A 17,083-nucleotide genomic window follows, 5' to 3' on the forward strand; every position below is an offset into this window, starting at 1 on the left:
GGTAAGCTTCATCCCCACACAAAATAAAATAAGATTTTTTTAAGCCACTACAACACCTCATAATGGGAGTGGGGGAATGGATTCCAACTGCTGTTTATTTTACAGGGGGAACAGAATCCGACGACCAAAAAACAGCCGTCGAAATCCGTTCCCCCTGTATTTTTTACACAAGGAGGATCTTCTAATAGCTATAAAAGTGCTTTGAATTCCAAGGTTGCCACAGCCTAGTGGTCCAGACATTAAAAGCTGAAGAATTTTAGGAGACGCAAGTTCAAATCCCGGCTCGCTGGCTTTTTTTAAATCCAATATTTTCCTTTCACAATAAAAGGTAAAAACTAGAAAATATATTTCTTTAAACTGGTGCCAGGAAAGCTCCATCCCCTCACAAAATAAAATAAGATCTTTATTAAGCCACTACAATGCCTCTCATAATGGGAGTGGGGGAACGGATTCTGACAGCTATTTTTTTTACAGGGGGAACAGAATCCGACGGCCAAAAAACAGCCGTCGAAATCCGTTCCCCCTGTATTTTTTACACTAGGAGGATCTTCTAATATCTATCAAAGTGCTTTGAATTCTACGGTTGCCACAGCCTAGTGGTCCAGGCACTGACATTTAGAGCCAACGATTTTTAGGTGACCCAAGTTCAAGTCCCGCCCCGCTGGCTTTTTTTTATCCAATATTTTCCTTTCACAATAAAAGGTAAAAAAATCGAAAATATATTTCTTTAAACTGGTGCAAGGTAAGCTCCATCCCCACACAAAATAAAATAAGATTTTTTTAAGCCACTACAACGCCTCTCATAATGGGAGTGGGGGAACGGATTCCGACAGCTGTTTTTTTTTTACAGGGGGAACAGAATCCGACGGCCAAAAAACAGCCGTCGAAATCCGTTCCCCCTGCATTTTTTACACAAGGAGGATCTTCTAATATCTATCAAAGTGCTTTGAATTCCAAGGTTGCCACAGCCTAGTGGTCCAGACATTAAGAGCTGAAGAATTTTAGGAGACGCAAGTTCAAATCCCGGCTCGCTGGCTTTTTTTAAATCCAATATTTTCCTTTCACAATAAAAGGTAAAAACTAGAAAATATATTTCTTTAAACTGGTGCCAGGTAAGCTCCATCCCCACACAAAATAAAATAAGATTTTTTTAAGCCACTACAACGCCTCTCATAATGGGAGTGGGGGAACGGATTCTGACAGCTGTTTTTTTTTACAGGGGGAACAAAATCCGACGGCCAAAAAACAGCCGTCGAAATCCGTTCCCCCTGCATTTTTTACACAAGGAGGATCTTCTAATATCTATCAAAGTGCTTTGAATTCCAAGGTTGCCACAGCCTAGTGGTCCAGACATTAAAAGCTGAAGAATTTTAGGAGACGCAAGTTCAAATCCCGGCTCGCTGGCTTTTTTTAAATCCAATATTTTCCTTTCACAATAAAAGGTAAAAACTAGAAAATATATTTCTTTAAACTGGTGCCAGGTAAGCTCCATCCCCTCACAAAATAAAATAAGATCTTTTTTAAGCCACTACAATGCCTCTCATAATGGGAGTGGGGGAACGGATTCTGACAGCTATTTTTTTTACAGGGGGAACAGAATCCGACGGCCAAAAAACAGCCGTCGAAATCCGTTCCCCCTGTATTTTTTACACTAGGAGGATCTTCTAATATCTATCAAAGTGCTTTGAATTCTACGGTTGCCACAGCCTAGTGGTCCAGGCACTGACATTTAGAGCCAACGATTTTTAGGTGACCCAAGTTCAAGTCCCGCCTCGCTGGCTTTTTTTTATCCAATATTTTCCTTTCACAATAAAAGGTAAAAAAATCGAAAATATATTTCTTGAAACTGGTGCCAGGTAAGCTCCATCCCCACACAAAATAAAATAAGATTTTTTTAAGCCACTACAACGCCTCTCATAATGGGAGTGGGGGAACGGATTCCGACAGCTGTTTTTTTTTACAGGGGGAACAGAATCCGACGGCCAAAAAACTGCCGTCGAAATCCGTTCCCCCTGTATTTTTTACACAAGGAGGATCTTCTAATATCTATAAAAGTGCTTTGAATTCCAAGGTTGCCACAGCCTAGTGGTCCAGGCACTGACATTTAGAGCCAACGATTTTTAGGTGACCCAAGTTCAAGTCCCGGTTCGCTGGCTTTTTTTTATCCAATATTTTCCTTTCACAATAAAAGGTAAAAAAAAATCGAAAATATATTTCTTGAAACTGGTGCCAGGTAAGCTCCATCCCCACACAAAATAAAATAAGATTTTTTTTAAGCCACTACAACGCCTCTCATAATGGGAGTGGGGGAACGGATTCTGACAGCTATTTTTTTTTACAGGGGGAACAGAATCCGACGGCCAAAAAACAGCCGTCGAAATCCGTTCCCCCTGCATTTTTTACACAAGGAGGATCTTCTAATATCTATGAAAGTGCTTTGAATTCCACGGTTGCCACAGCCTAGTGTTCCAGGCACTGACATTTAGAGCCAACGATTTTTAGGTGACCCAAGTTCAAGTCCCGCCTCGCTGGCTTTTTTTTTATCCATTTTCCTTTCACAATAAAAGGTAAAAACTCGAAAATATATTTCTTGAAACTGGTGCCAGGTAAGCTCCATCCCCACACAAAATAAAATGAGATTTTTTTAAGCCACTACAACGCCTCTCATAATGGGAGTGGGGGAACGGATTCCGACAGCTGTTTTTTTTTTACAGGGGGAACAGAATCCGACGGCCAAAAAACAGCCGTCGAAATCCGTTCCCCCTGCATTTTTTACACAAGGAGGATCTTCTAATATCTATCAAAGTGCTTTGAATTCCAAGGTTGCCACAGCCTAGTGGTCCAGACATTAAGAGCTGAAGAATTTTAGGAGACGCAAGTTCAAATCCCGGCTCGCTGGCTTTTTTTAAATCCAATATTTTCCTTTCACAATAAAAGGTAAAAACTAGAAAATATATTTCTTTAAACTGGTGCCAGGTAAGCTCCATCCCCACACAAAATAAAATAAGATTTTTTTAAGCCACTACAACGCCTCTCATAATGGGAGTGGGGGAACGGATTCTGACAGCTGTTTTTTTTTACAGGGGGAACAAAATCCGACGGCCAAAAAACAGCCGTCGAAATCCGTTCCCCCTGCATTTTTTACACAAGGAGGATCTTCTAATATCTATCAAAGTGCTTTGAATTCCAAGGTTGCCACAGCCTAGTGGTCCAGACATTAAAAGCTGAAGAATTTTAGGAGACGCAAGTTCAAATTCCGGCTCGCTGGCTTTTTTTAAATCCAATATTTTCCTTTCACAATAAAAGGTAAAAACTAGAAAATATATTTCTTTAAACTGGTGCCAGGTAAGCTCCATCCCCTCACAAAATAAAATAAGATCTTTATTAAGCCACTACAATGCCTCTCATAATGGGAGTGGGGGAACGGATTCTGACAGCTATTTTTTTTTACAGGGGGAACAGAATCCGACGGCCAAAAAACAGCCGTCGAAATCCGTTCCCCCTGTATTTTTTACACTAGGAGGATCTTCTAATATCTATCAAAGTGCTTTGAATTCTACGGTTGCCACAGCCTAGTGGTCCAGGCACTGACATTTAGAGCCAACGATTTTTAGGTGACCCAAGTTCAAGTCCCGCCCCGCTGGCTTTTTTTTATCCAATATTTTCCTTTCACAATAAAAGGTAAAAAAATCGAAAATATATTTCTTTAAACTGGTGCAAGGTAAGCTCCATCCCCACACAAAATAAAATAAGATTTTTTTAAGCCACTACAACGCCTCTCATAATGGGAGTGGGGGAACGGATTCCGACAGCTGTTTTTTTTTTACAGGGGGAACAGAATCCGACGGCCAAAAAACAGCCGTCGAAATCCGTTCCCCCTGCATTTTTTACACAAGGAGGATCTTCTAATATCTATCAAAGTGCTTTGAATTCCAAGGTTGCCACAGCCTAGTGGTCCAGACATTAAGAGCTGAAGAATTTTAGGAGACGCAAGTTCAAATCCCGGCTCGCTGGCTTTTTTTAAATCCAATATTTTCCTTTCACAATAAAAGGTAAAAACTAGAAAATATATTTCTTTAAACTGGTGCCAGGTAAGCTCCATCCCCACACAAAATAAAATAAGATTTTTTTAAGCCACTACAACACCTCATAATGGGAGTGGGGGAACGGATTCCAACAGCTGTTTATTTTACAGGGGGAACAGAATCCGACGACCAAAAAACAGCCGTCGAAATCCGTTCCACCTGTATTTTTTACACAAGGAGGATCTTCTAATATCTATAAAAGTGCTTTGAATTCCACGGTTGCCACAGCCTAGTGGTCCAGGCACTGACATTTAGAGGTATAGATTTTTAGGTGACCCAAGTTCAAGTCCCGGCTCGCTGGCTTTTTTTAATCCAATATTTTCCTTTCACAATAAAAGGTAAAAAAATCGAAAATATATTTATTTAAACTGGTGCAAGGTAAGCTCCATCCCCACACAAAATAAAATAAGATTTTTTTAAGCCACTACAACGCCTCTCATAATGGGAGTGGGGGAACGGATTCCGACAGCTGTTTATTTTACAGGGGGAACAGAATCCGACGGCCAAAAAACTGCCGTCGAAATCCGTTCCCCCTGTATTTTTTACACAAGGAGGATCTTCTAATAGCTATCAAAGTGCTTTGAAATCCAAGGTTGCCACAGCCTAGTGGTCCAGACATTAAGAGCTTAAGATTTTTAGGAGACACAAGTTCAAATCCCGACTCGCTGGCTTTTTTTTAATCCAATATTTTCCTTTCACAATAAAAGGTAAAAACTCGAAAATATATTTCCTTAAACTGATGCACTTATTTAAAGAGCTGTCCTGTAGCTCAAGCAGTAGAGCATTTGTGCTTGCAATGCTAAGGTCATAGGTTCGATTCCAAGGGAAAGCAGAAACCGAAAACAATACAAAATGTGTACCATGAAATTCAAACTTTGCTCTGGATCAACAATCTGCCAAATGCTTAAATGTAAACGATGACAGTTAACCTCTATCCTCAAACTAAATACTATCAACCTTTATTCAAGCCACTACATCAACACCTCTCATAATGGGAACGTATTCTGACATATGTTTTTTTGCCGTCGGATTCTTTCCCCAGCAAGCAATAGCCGTCATTTCACCGTCTCGGTTACATATAGACACGATATAGGACCGGCTATGCGTAACCCACTTCTAGACGAAATAACATAGAATCTGGTTACATATAATTTTTTCCTAAATAACTTGCGAGATGTATGATATTCCATCATGTTAGCAACGTCAACTGTGATAAGGTGTTTTGGTTTCATTTCTTTGACATGTTCTGGGTAGGCTGTGCGTAGATCTAGCTCGTAGTCAGACCGGCTATATTTGTAGCCCACTATAGTCAAAACTGAAATTGCAGTTTTTTTGGGCAGGCAGCGCATACAATATGGTTGATATCCCATCATGTTCGCATTGTTAATAATATGTACAAGGTGCAAGTGTCATTTCATGACATGGTCTATATGTAGCCTAGTCACGATCTAGCTCTGAATAGCTCGGGCTATGTGCAGTCTGCTCTTAGCCCACCCGGCGAGATCGAGGCGGTCTACGTTTAACGTCTTGGCTATAGCCCTGATTTAGGCCAGCGATATAGCCACAATAGTCTTCAAATTGTCTACATGTTTTTCGCCCACGCAGCTTCATGTTTGCTGTCACACACAACGATATAATTTGACTGTCTTTCATTTTAAATAAAATAAAAATGCAATTACATTTCTCAACCGCTAGATGGCAACAGCCCAACAGAGACATGACTACGGGCAACGCACGAGACCCGATGACTGTTGCCAGATATTGCGATAAGCATTGACGCCATTTTCTATTTTATTTTGCACGAGAGAGCTCACTGAGCATTTGTCGGAGACGGTCGAGCAACAGCAAACCTTCCAATTTCTACTTTGACCTTGTAAGTATGTGTGTTCGTTTTGACACGTGTTCATTATTTAAATACAGTATTTGTTATCGTGTAGGAATCATGACATTTTGAAGGTAACATGCTTTTATTCTAACAATCTAACGTTAGCCGCACGTACGTTAGGCTACTGTAACTGTTTTTCTGTGTTCCCTTAAACTTTAATTATGTAAATTAAAGGGGGTAAACATGAAACGTGCGACATGATTAACATTATTTGTTATAAAAGCCATAAATATATTTTAGTTTTTAGATTTTAGTTTTTGATGTGGCAAGGCAATTTCTATTGTATAGCACATTTCACCAAAAGTCAATTCAAGTACATTATATAAAACTTAACAACGACATAAGGCAATTTAAAAAGAGGCCAATAACTGTTTATTCCTTTTCAATGAATAAAAGGTTGTGGCAAACAGTAAAGGCTTTAACCTTGATTTAAAATAATTAAGAGTTGCAGCAGACCTGCAGTTTTCTATGACTTTGTTCCAAATGGTGCATAAGAACTGAATGCTGCTTCATGTTTAGTTTTGACTCTGTGGACAAAAAAACAGACCTGTCCCAGATGACCTGAGGTCTGCTCTGGATGGTCCATAATGCAGCAGAATATCAGAAATTTACTTTGACCCTAAACCATTCAATGCTTTAAAAACCAGCAGTAGTAATTTGAAATCAATTATTTGACAGACAGGAAGCCAGTGTAAAAACCTCATAACTGGAGTGATGTGATCAACTTTCTTGGATTTTAAGACACTGGTTTATTGCAAATTATCCAGCAATCGGTCAATACTGATTTTGACTAACATCAAATGTCTTTTGTGTGTGTGTGTGTTCAACAGAAGAAAGAGACCCATACAGGTTTGGAACAACTTGAAAGTGAGTAAATGGTGACAGGATTTTCACTTTTTGATGAACTGTCCCTTTTATATATTCATTAAAGATACATCGGTCAGTGATAAAAAAGGACTTAAAGGGGCCATGACATGTTTTTTTCTTTTACTATGTTTCCTTTAGGTGCAATTATTAATTACTTAGGGCTGTAGCAATATACTAATCTCACGATACGATACACGATATTCAGCTCACGATACGATATATATCACGATATTCAGCCAACGATTTGATATAATCCGATACACTTACATCATTTTCTAAAATATTTAAAGGGGACGTAGGGGTGGGCGATATGGCAAAAATATCATATCACAATTTTTTTCAGGAAAATCACGATTCACGATTTTATCACGATTCTTTTTCATGTTGGTTTTATTATTTTGCAAGTGACTGAGCATTACAGCCAAACTAATGTCCCTATTTTAAAAATAAATCCTTATAGGTAACAGAATATAAAATAAAAAAAGAATGGCAGACATTTAGGCCAAAGTGGCGAAGATAAAAATCATTATTAAAGTCATAATGATCATAAAGGCATTATTTTCTTTGTTATTAAGAAGAAGCTATATTAACAGTAGCATTGAAGAAAGTAATTAAATGAAAATAATATGAAAATTAAAAACAACAGACTTCACTGTATAAATTATACATTGATTCTTACTAAAGTTCTCAGTCAAGAGCAGTGAGTGATTTACCAGGGAGCTTATTTCTGTTTTTAGGCTGAATAATGGTAATGCACAATAAATATACATGTATGAACTGGTTGAATAATTTATTTTAATGTGACATCAGGCTATATTGATATAAATTATAGTCTTAATATATTGCTTAGGAAAATACATGCATCTTAACTCTATATTGCCCAACACTAGTGTGCATCCAAGCAAAAGAGAATGACTTAGTCACAATTACTGTAATTAAAGTTAAACATTATGGTGTCAACAATGCTTTTCTTATGCAAATTCTTTTTTTCTTATCTGGCAGATGCTGTGATGATACACTTTCCAACTGCAACCGAATTTGAATTAAAAAATGCAATTGGGGGGCATTTTAAGCAAGCACCAGGGAGAGCGGGGGGGGGGGGGGGGGGTTAAGCAAATAAAGCTAATAATAATTGGTCATTATTTATATTTTTGTTATCTTAAGTTGTTGATGTTCCATATTTTTTATAATCTGTATATTGTATTTTTTTGGTAATTGTTATGTTTTGAACTTTTTTAAGTTGTTAATGTTCTTTGTCTAAATAAAACCTTTTATATTTAATTTGTTTGGAGGATTATCATTTATGAGACCATGTTATTTGAGTGAAAAGAATCCTTTAGCCATCACATGTATGTAGTCGTTTAATAGCCGTCTAATAGATGACTAGTCTATTATTGGGCTATGGTTAGACGTCTATTAGATTTTCACTGACAGCCCAAATTTAGCCTTGTTTTAGCCTAGACCCATATGCACCGTCTATTAGACGTATACATGTAGTCGTTTAATAGCCGTCTAATTGATGACTAGTCTATTCTAGGGCTATGCTTAGACGTCTTATTCTTGGGCTATGGCTAGACGTCTATTAGATTTTCACTGACAGCCCAAATTTAGCCTTGTTTTAGCCTAGACGTCTCGGCTGTGTTTTGACGGCTATTAGACCTCTTTTAGACGCAAAATTGCTTGCTGGGTCATAATGGGAGTGGGGGAACGGATTCCAACAGCTGTTTATTTTACAGGGGGAACAGAATCCGACGACCAAAAAACAGCCGTCGAAATCCGTTCCCCCTGTATTTCTTACACAAGGAGGATCTTCTAATATCTATCAAAGTGCTTTATTTCCAAGGTTGCCACAGCCTAGTGGTCCAGGCACTGACATTTAGAGCCAAATATTTTTAGGTGACCCAAGTTCAAGTCCCGGCTCGCTGGCTTTTTCTTATCCAATATTTTCCTTTCGCAATAAAAGGTAAAAACTCGAAAACAAAATATTTCTTGAAACTGGTGCCAGGTAAGCTCCATACCCACACAAAATAAAATAAGATTTTTTTAAGCCACTACAACGCCTCTCATAATGGGAGTGGGGGAACGGATTCCGACAGCTGTTTATTTTACAGGGGGAACAGAATCCGACGGCCAAAAAACAGCCGTCGAAATCCGTTCCCCCTGTATTTCTTACACAAGGAGGATCTTCTAATATCTATCAAAGTGCTTTATTTCCAAGGTTGCCACAGCCTAGTGGTCCTGGCACTGACATTTTAGAGCCAAAGATTTTTAGGTGACCCAAGTTCAAGTCCCGGCTCGCTGGCTTTTTTTTATCCAATATTTTCCTTTCACAATAAAAGGTAAAAACTCGAAAATATATTTCTTTAAACTGGTGCCAGGTAAGCTCCATCCCCACACAAAATAAAATAAGATTTTTTTAAGCCACTACAACACCTCATAATGGGAGTGGGGGAACGGATTCCAACAGCTGTTTATTTTACAGGGGGAACAGAATCCGACGACCAAAAAACAGCCGTCGAAATCCGTTCCCCCTGTATTTTTTACACAAGGAGGATCTTCTAATATCTATCAAAGTGCTTTGAATTCCACGGTTGCCACAGCCTAGTGGTCCAGGCACTGACATTTAGAGCCAACGATTTTTAGGTGACCCAAGTTCAAGTCCCGGCTCGCTGGCTTTTTTTTATCCAATATTTTCCTTTCACAATAAAAGGTAAAAACTCGAAAATATATTTCTTTAAACTGGTGCCAGGTAAGCTCCATCCCCACACAAAATAAAATAAGATTTTTTTAAGCCACTACAACGCATCTCATAATGGGAGTGGGGGAACGGATTCCGACAGCTGTTTATTTTACAGGGGGAACAGAATCCAACGGCCAAAAAACAGCCGTCGGAATCCGTTCCCCCTGTATTTCTTGGAGGATCTTCTAATATCTATCAAAGTGCTTTATTTCCAAGGTTGCCACAGCCTAGTGGTCCAGGCACTGACATTTAGAGCCAAAGATTTTTAGGTGACCCAAGTTCAAGTCCCGGCTCGCTGGCTTTTTTTTATCCAATATTTTCCTTTCGCAATAAAAGGTAAAAACTCGAAAACAAAATATTTCTTGAAACTGGTGCCAGGTAAGCTCCATCCCCACACAAAATAAAATAAGATTTTTTTTAAGCCACTACAACGCCTCTCATAATGGGAGTGGGGGAACGGATTCCGACAGCTGTTTTTTTTTTACAGGGGGAACAGAATCCGACGGCCAAAAAACAGCCGTCGAAATCCGTACTTTATTGGGGTAATCCATACTCACATTCAATCCAGGCAAGGGTTAAAGTCCATTACGGCAGTCCAAAACAAGCAACAATACAAAACAGGCAAAGGCAGAACATCCAGAAGTGTGGTGACAAACAAGGACTCCGTGACAAACACTGAAACAAACAGGAACATATACACACCTATACTGACAAGGTGACGGGAGACAGCTGTGTGCAATGAATCAATGAGTTACAGAACAGGATGATGGGAAATGTAGTTAAGAGTGAATGACACCGTGGGGTAAGATGACCTCTAGTGGTTACCCAGGGAAACACAAACCAGACACTGTGACATAAACACTGTACACCGGCTCAGGCACAGACGGCACAGTGTCTGGGGTGCCAACCGGACTGGAGGCTGCCATCTTGGTGGTGTGTGCAGCCCAGGCCTGCAGGACAGCAACTGTATAAAAATTTACGATCACCTTCTTGGCCAAGGCAGGGCTGACGGGAACAGCCTCCGGCACAGTGTCCGGGGTACCAACCGGACTGACGGCGGCCATCCTTGAGGTGTGTGCTGCCCAGGCACGCAGGACACCCACTACATAAAATGTGAAGACAGCCCGCTTGGCCGTGGCAGGACTGATAGTGGACAGCTCTGGAACAACCGGATCAGGGACCACCAGGGTATGGACCACCGAAGTAGGGTCCTCCGAGACCACCGGGCTTTTGGCCACCGAAGTCAGGTCCTCCGGGACCACCGGGCTTGGGACCACCGAAGTTGGGTCCTCCGGGACCACCAGGCTTGGGACCATCGAAGTCAGGTTCTCCGGGACCACCGAAGTCGGGTCCTCCGGGACCACTGAAGTCGGGTCCTCCTGGACCAACGGGCTTGACTCGGTCTCAGACTAGGGACCACTGGACAGCTCTGGTTCCGGGCTGAAAAGAGGCCGGAGCGGAGAATGGTGTCGGGGTCCATCTCGACCACGTCCTCTTCTATGGCCTCCACTCAGTTCTACGGGCCCACATCGCGAAACACTCGAATCCATACTCATGACCAATCCAGGAAAGGGTCAAAATCCATTAAGGCAGTCCAAAACAAGAAACAATACAAAAGCAGGCAAAGGCAGAACATCCAGAAGTGTGGTGACATCAAACAAGGACTCCATGACCAACACGGAAACAAGTAGGAACATATACACACCTATACTGACAATGTGACGGGAGACAGCTGTGTGCAATGAATCAATTAGTGACAGAACAGGATGATGGGAAATGTAGTTAAGAGTGAATGACATCGTGAGGGAAGAAGACCTCTAGTGGTTACCCAGGGAAACACAAACCAGACACTGTGACAGCTATACAACAACGCGCAAAGGTTGTATAAACTCACACGATGTTGAAGAGTTCAGGGAACAAATCTCACAGGCGCTAACATTGACGAAGACGGACATCACATGACAGAAAACTCAAAAAGACAGATCAAACAAAGGAAGCTAATGCTAACAGGTGAATTAAAATGACTAATTAAACTGACTGAGGAAAACTAGGACTGTGTCTGAAATCGCATACTAGGTACTTATTTTGAACAATTACTTCACACCCACTTAAAAAGTGTTCTATATTGTATGAATGTGTGTAATGAATGTAATCTGGACGTACAACATTCGGCATGCTGTCCTTATCATGTGACCTACCAGCATCAGTTGCGTCGCTTCACTGACATTCATAAATCCTCTCCCGTGCGCTCATGGGATACTAAAGAGTCCATCGTATGCACACTTCAGAACCTCGCCGGAAGTAGTAGGTCATCAGGGTACTTTTTGTCTACTCTTTTATGAGTACTGTAATTTCAGACATACTTCTTTTGTCACATGCATTTTTGCCTACTATATTGTATCGCAAGTATGCGATTTCGGATGCAGCCGGTCACAGGGCAGAAGCAAAACCACAATGGGAACACAGACCATACATGGAACAGTATCGCACACTGCATGGAGTTATGTACCAATTTAGAGATTAATTGGCGATTTCAACTATGAAATTTAATTGTTAGCTTGGTGAATAGCTTTGGAGAATTTGAGGTTTCCCCATTCAAAGAGACAGAATCTGTACTTGCATGACTGAAATAGCTGCTCGAGAGACGTTTCAAAGATGGACGCCGACTGAGGGACTTCGACCAGTACTCGCATGCTCAAGTTCAAGACAGCAGTCCAAAACAGTGGATCTAATCACCATACAGTAAAAAGTTAATTTCAAGAATGAACAAAGTGGCTGTCACAGTTATGTTTTGTTTTTGTTATACACAAACTTTTAGTATGTTTTCATTAGTTTCCTGTATCCTTTGTTCAGTTGTCCCACTCCTCATTTGTGTTCTTGGTTTCAGCGATGTGTGTTAATTAGTCTCGTTTGTGTTTGCTATATTAGTTGAACCCTTACATTCATTCTCTCTTTGGTCACAGTCACGTATGGTGTGTCTCTCTGCCCTTTATGAGATATATTGCCTGTTTGGATTAAACTTCACATTGGAATCATATTCTTCTGAATCTTCGTCTGTCTGTCTGCTACTCACACACCCACACCCACTAACACAAATTTATGTTAACATCATAACTTCATGACTTTTTTCTCAGAATTGCAAGTAAAAAGAGAGAAATAAAGTCAGAATTATGAGACACATTAAGGCTATGTTTACACAGAAACGATCTGAAGAGAAAACGCAAAAGTGGCATTGCGTTATCACTTTTTATTCTGCATTTAGACGAGCGTTATGGGGGGGAAATCTGTGTGCATATGGTGACGCATAAGTGTGTGAAATTCTATGTAGTATGCACTCCAGTCGGCTAGGTGGCAATGTGAAGCACTGAAAGTGAAAGAGACACTGACACAGTTTTTCATCTTTAATACAGTAAAGCTGCTGCTTTAACCCTCGGTGCTCTTTGCGTGTCGCTCCAAAATGACAGATTTTTTTTTTTTTTTGTCAATGAAATTAATGCTATATTTTAGTTTGATAATGTTTTGTTATTTTCCTGTACTGGCGCATGCCTGTGACGTAAACGCTTTACGCGACGCCTTCACTGTCTAGCAGACTTTTGCGTTTTTTACCCTTTAGACAGGAACGCGATGGTGGAGTGTTTTTAAGATTTCCACTCTGGAGGGTGGTTTCACTTTTTTGCGTTTTTAAGCCCCAAAAACGCCGTCGCCGTGTAAACGAAAGGCACATCCGATCAAATATTTTTACGTTTTCACCCGCAAGCGTTCTCGTATAAACAGGGCCTGAGATACACAACACAGCTTGAATATGCAGCATCTTTATTGACAGCAATGTGTGCTCTAAACATTGGGAAAAGGAAACATTAAGACCTTCCTAGGGAACCTAGGAAATCCCTCAGATACGCTGGATCAGGCCAATTACTGCTATGTGTCTTTTTGCACTTACATGACTAGAGGTAGTACAATGGAGGTCACAATGGAGTCAAGAACACTATGAGTGTGTCCTAGTGGATGAACTATATGTAGACATCCTTCCCATTAACGCATTTGCTGGGCGATGGCAGCCTATAGCTCTTGCTCAGGGGACCTTCATTTAGCAGATTTGATCTGGGTTTTGTAACAGAGCATTTCACTTGCAAGAATGGGCCATGCAAATACTGTATTGGAAGTCACACAACATGGCAACCACGTTACCTATTGAGTAAGGAATAATACTTTTCTCATAATGACACCAGTCGATTTGTCTGAATCCCTGAACAATTTCCTGATATTTGTCTAAAAAAATGGGATATCATCTAATGTCATTCTCCCCTCAGCTGTTTAAATTTGAAATGTGTTTGTGGCATTTTTAAAACAGCCATTATTATGAGTCTCTAGTATGAAAATGCTTGATTAAACAATATTTGCGAAGCACAATCAATATCAATATTATGGGATTTGTAATGGATAATAACTGAAAGAGATTGTATTAGTTCAAGGACAAGACTTACATCAATGAAGCATCTTCATGGAGTATTGAGTCAGCAAGACCTATAAGCTAGAACGTGCAGTATGAGAATACTATATTCAATGAGCATGTTCTATCAGGAAGGCACTACAAAGAAACGCCTGGATGAAATAGCATTCCCTTTATGCAGGAAGGTTTATAAAAAGTGAGCCAAACTGAAATGTATAATTCAACAATAAAATGAACAAGATTAAGACTATTTTAGAGTGCAACTGGAGTAAAAATCCTGGTGCTCTTTGGATATGGGATAGTTCAACTCATTAAGAAACATATAAGGCACTTGAGGATTAAGAAAATGTAAAAAGTCTTTCTTTAAACGTGGTATTATAATCTTTTTTTAAAACAAATCAAATACAACAGGGTGTACTGTTTCTTAATAAGATGTTTTATTATTATCATAAGCTACTGAACTGTTGGTTTGTTTCTCGGTGTGTTGTTCTGAGCATCTTGTCATGTCTTTTCATTAAAATCCTCTTCTTAAAATTAAGCTTATTTTAATCTCCTCAGAATACATGTTGTTTTTCATCTTTTTAATCCATGAAATGACAGCTAATTGGGATTTTAAAAAAGTGGGTGAATCAAAGCAGATCCCCAATTCGAAAGAGTCGTTACAAGTGATATTGATTGAGTGCTTTGGTGGTATTAAAGATCCTTATCGTTTCATTCGCTGATAGGATTTCATTGATTATTGCACCCCTCTATGTCAGTTAACTAACTGGTCTGGAATGACATACCAACATATGCACACACATCATGCACATGTGTACACACACACACACACACACACACACACACGCACACACACACACGCACGCACGCACGCACGCACACACAGGAAATGACCCTATGTAAATCATACATATCTCAACCATCTCTGACCCTATAGATGTCTCTATTTCAGGTTGGCAGAAGTGACACTGAACGTTAGACCAGAAGGTCATATCCTTTGTGGAGCTTTTTATGAAAAACCGACTCAATTTGAGCAGCACTCATCCATCAGGACCTACAAAATATGTAAAATTCACAGAAACAAACATCATACAGAAGCACACAGCCAATTAAATAACTTTATAGGCCTATATTAATATTCATATATTAATCACACAAAAATTGGTTGTCAATTTAATACATCAGAGGGACCAAGACTGTATTGACCTTTACTAAATTCAAAGACATTACTCACAAGACCTGTGACAGAGCATGAGAGCATCAATATTCAAGAGATGGTCTGCCTCTGTATTTAATAAAGTGGATTTGATCCAATACAGAGTGGATTTGTCAGACACATCTGAATAATATTAAAATGCTTATAATGCTCTATGACAGCGGATTTGGATGATAAAAAGTTGCCCCTTGGTGGGTGGTTACACTTTGACAAGGATTTAAGTGGTGTTATAAATCACAATCTGTTGTGGTCCCATGACATAATTCTCACAAGCAGGTGTGCAGCTCAAATACCTACAGAGTCACACCTCAGGACATACACAATTTCATGACATTTCAGAATGATTTGCACCGAATTTGTGTGCAGCAAAAGGAAGTATGCGTCTATGGTCTATAATTGTTCATTTAATTTAGGCTCATTTAATTTCTGAGAAAGTTAGAGTAATTACTCATAATTCACACTTGCATCACACTAGTCTTTTTATCTGCTTCTGAGAAATTACATATGTGGCATAAAAATAAAGCAAAACATAAAATGTATATAGCCTAATAACAACAAAAAGTGCAACAATAACAATAATAATGTTCGATGTCAAATAAAATCAATAAAACAGCAAGTGGAACGATCAAATAATGATGGATAGTAGGCTATATTAAAATTAGTAATGATAGGCTACTTGCAAAAAGAAGAAGAAGAAGAAGAAGAAGATAATTTACTCACGTTGTCAAGTGTCGCCGGAAGTGGTTTATTGCATGTTTAGAAGCTGAATGATCTAATGCAAGAGCTGTGTGATCTGTGATGACTGCTGTAGAATCTCTCAGCGCGCGCTCATATAGCACAACGCGCGCTCCACCCCCGCGCGGAGTCGTGCTCCGTCCCGGGCAGCGATGCTGGTTACAGTAACGAGCATCCAAAATCTTGACCTTACCGATATTTTAGTCATGTCACTGCTCAACAAATACGCTACAAAAATAAACCAGCGTACAGTACTCTGCATTAAAACTGTGCCCTGACACATGGGCATACGCATACAACAGGGAAACAATCCCTGTTCGGATAAAATAAAAGTACAACGGTGGTTCATTTTCATTTTTCAGTAGGCTACAGGATGTTGGCAGTTTTTAAACAAACACCGGTATATGAGGGCAATTTGTTTGATGGGATTGTTTGGATGAATGGCAGCGCCGGAACACCTGGGCACTTCCGGTCTCCTTAGAAAGTTGAGCTGATGTCCAGAACCTATTATCTGAGCTCAGTCGAGCTCATCGAAACTCAAAACAGGAAAAGGAACGACAGAGGAGTTGATTAAAGAGAAAAGCAGATGGAAGCGCCCTCGGTGTGAAGAAAAACATGTAAATCAACACCTTGTGTATTGGCACTTCCCAGCGATGTTACTGATGGAGTTCCAATTATTTTCAAAGCGTTAGAGGCCCAAATTTCAAATTGTAGGTAGTACAATTTGAACTAATAGGCCTATGTAACCTGGAGTTAACCTAGCATGAAAAGTAGGCTACAATTAATATATTTCATCTAATGTAAAAAATATATAAATAAACCCACAAACTTGAACAGATGGCAATGCATTTAGGTTCCTTATAATTATTCAGTAAGGTGTGATGATACACATTTGGAATATTCACGCCACGTTAGATTCAGATGAGAAATTATTTTTAAGTGCGTCCCACTGGTAGCCATATCAGAGCTTTATATTCCATATCAGGGGGCAAGAACCTTTTCATCATATTCACTCAAACACCTGTTAACTGCAGCCTAGCAGAAAGAAAATGACAAAGGGAAAATGTGTAGTTAATGAGGCAAATCAAGAATTACTCTCACGATC

General features: G+C 39.7%; 1 protein-coding gene and 1 long non-coding RNA gene across 2 annotated transcripts in view; one reads left to right on the plus strand and one right to left on the minus strand.

The window, feature by feature from the left end:
• mc5rb (melanocortin 5b receptor) overlaps window positions 1-16,065 on the minus strand; it is a gene marked incomplete at its 3' end in the record, with an annotated part of 363,126 nt that extends 347,061 nt beyond the window's left edge. Inside the window, exon 1 of the mRNA XM_079625138.1 lies at window positions 15,964-16,065. The remainder of the gene's footprint in view (window positions 1-15,963) is intronic.
• On the plus strand, window positions 5,864-7,933 carry LOC307005898. Its single transcript, XR_013799353.1, has 3 exons — window positions 5,864-5,958; window positions 6,801-6,837; window positions 7,840-7,933. It is a non-coding gene; the product is annotated as an uncharacterized lncRNA (long non-coding RNA).
• Window positions 16,066-17,083: the final 1,018 nt, after the last annotated feature.

The sequence above is a fragment of the Phoxinus phoxinus genome, assembly GCF_949152265.1.
Source record: "Phoxinus phoxinus genome assembly, chromosome: 10".
NCBI classification, from domain to species: domain Eukaryota; kingdom Metazoa; phylum Chordata; class Actinopteri; order Cypriniformes; family Leuciscidae; genus Phoxinus; species Phoxinus phoxinus.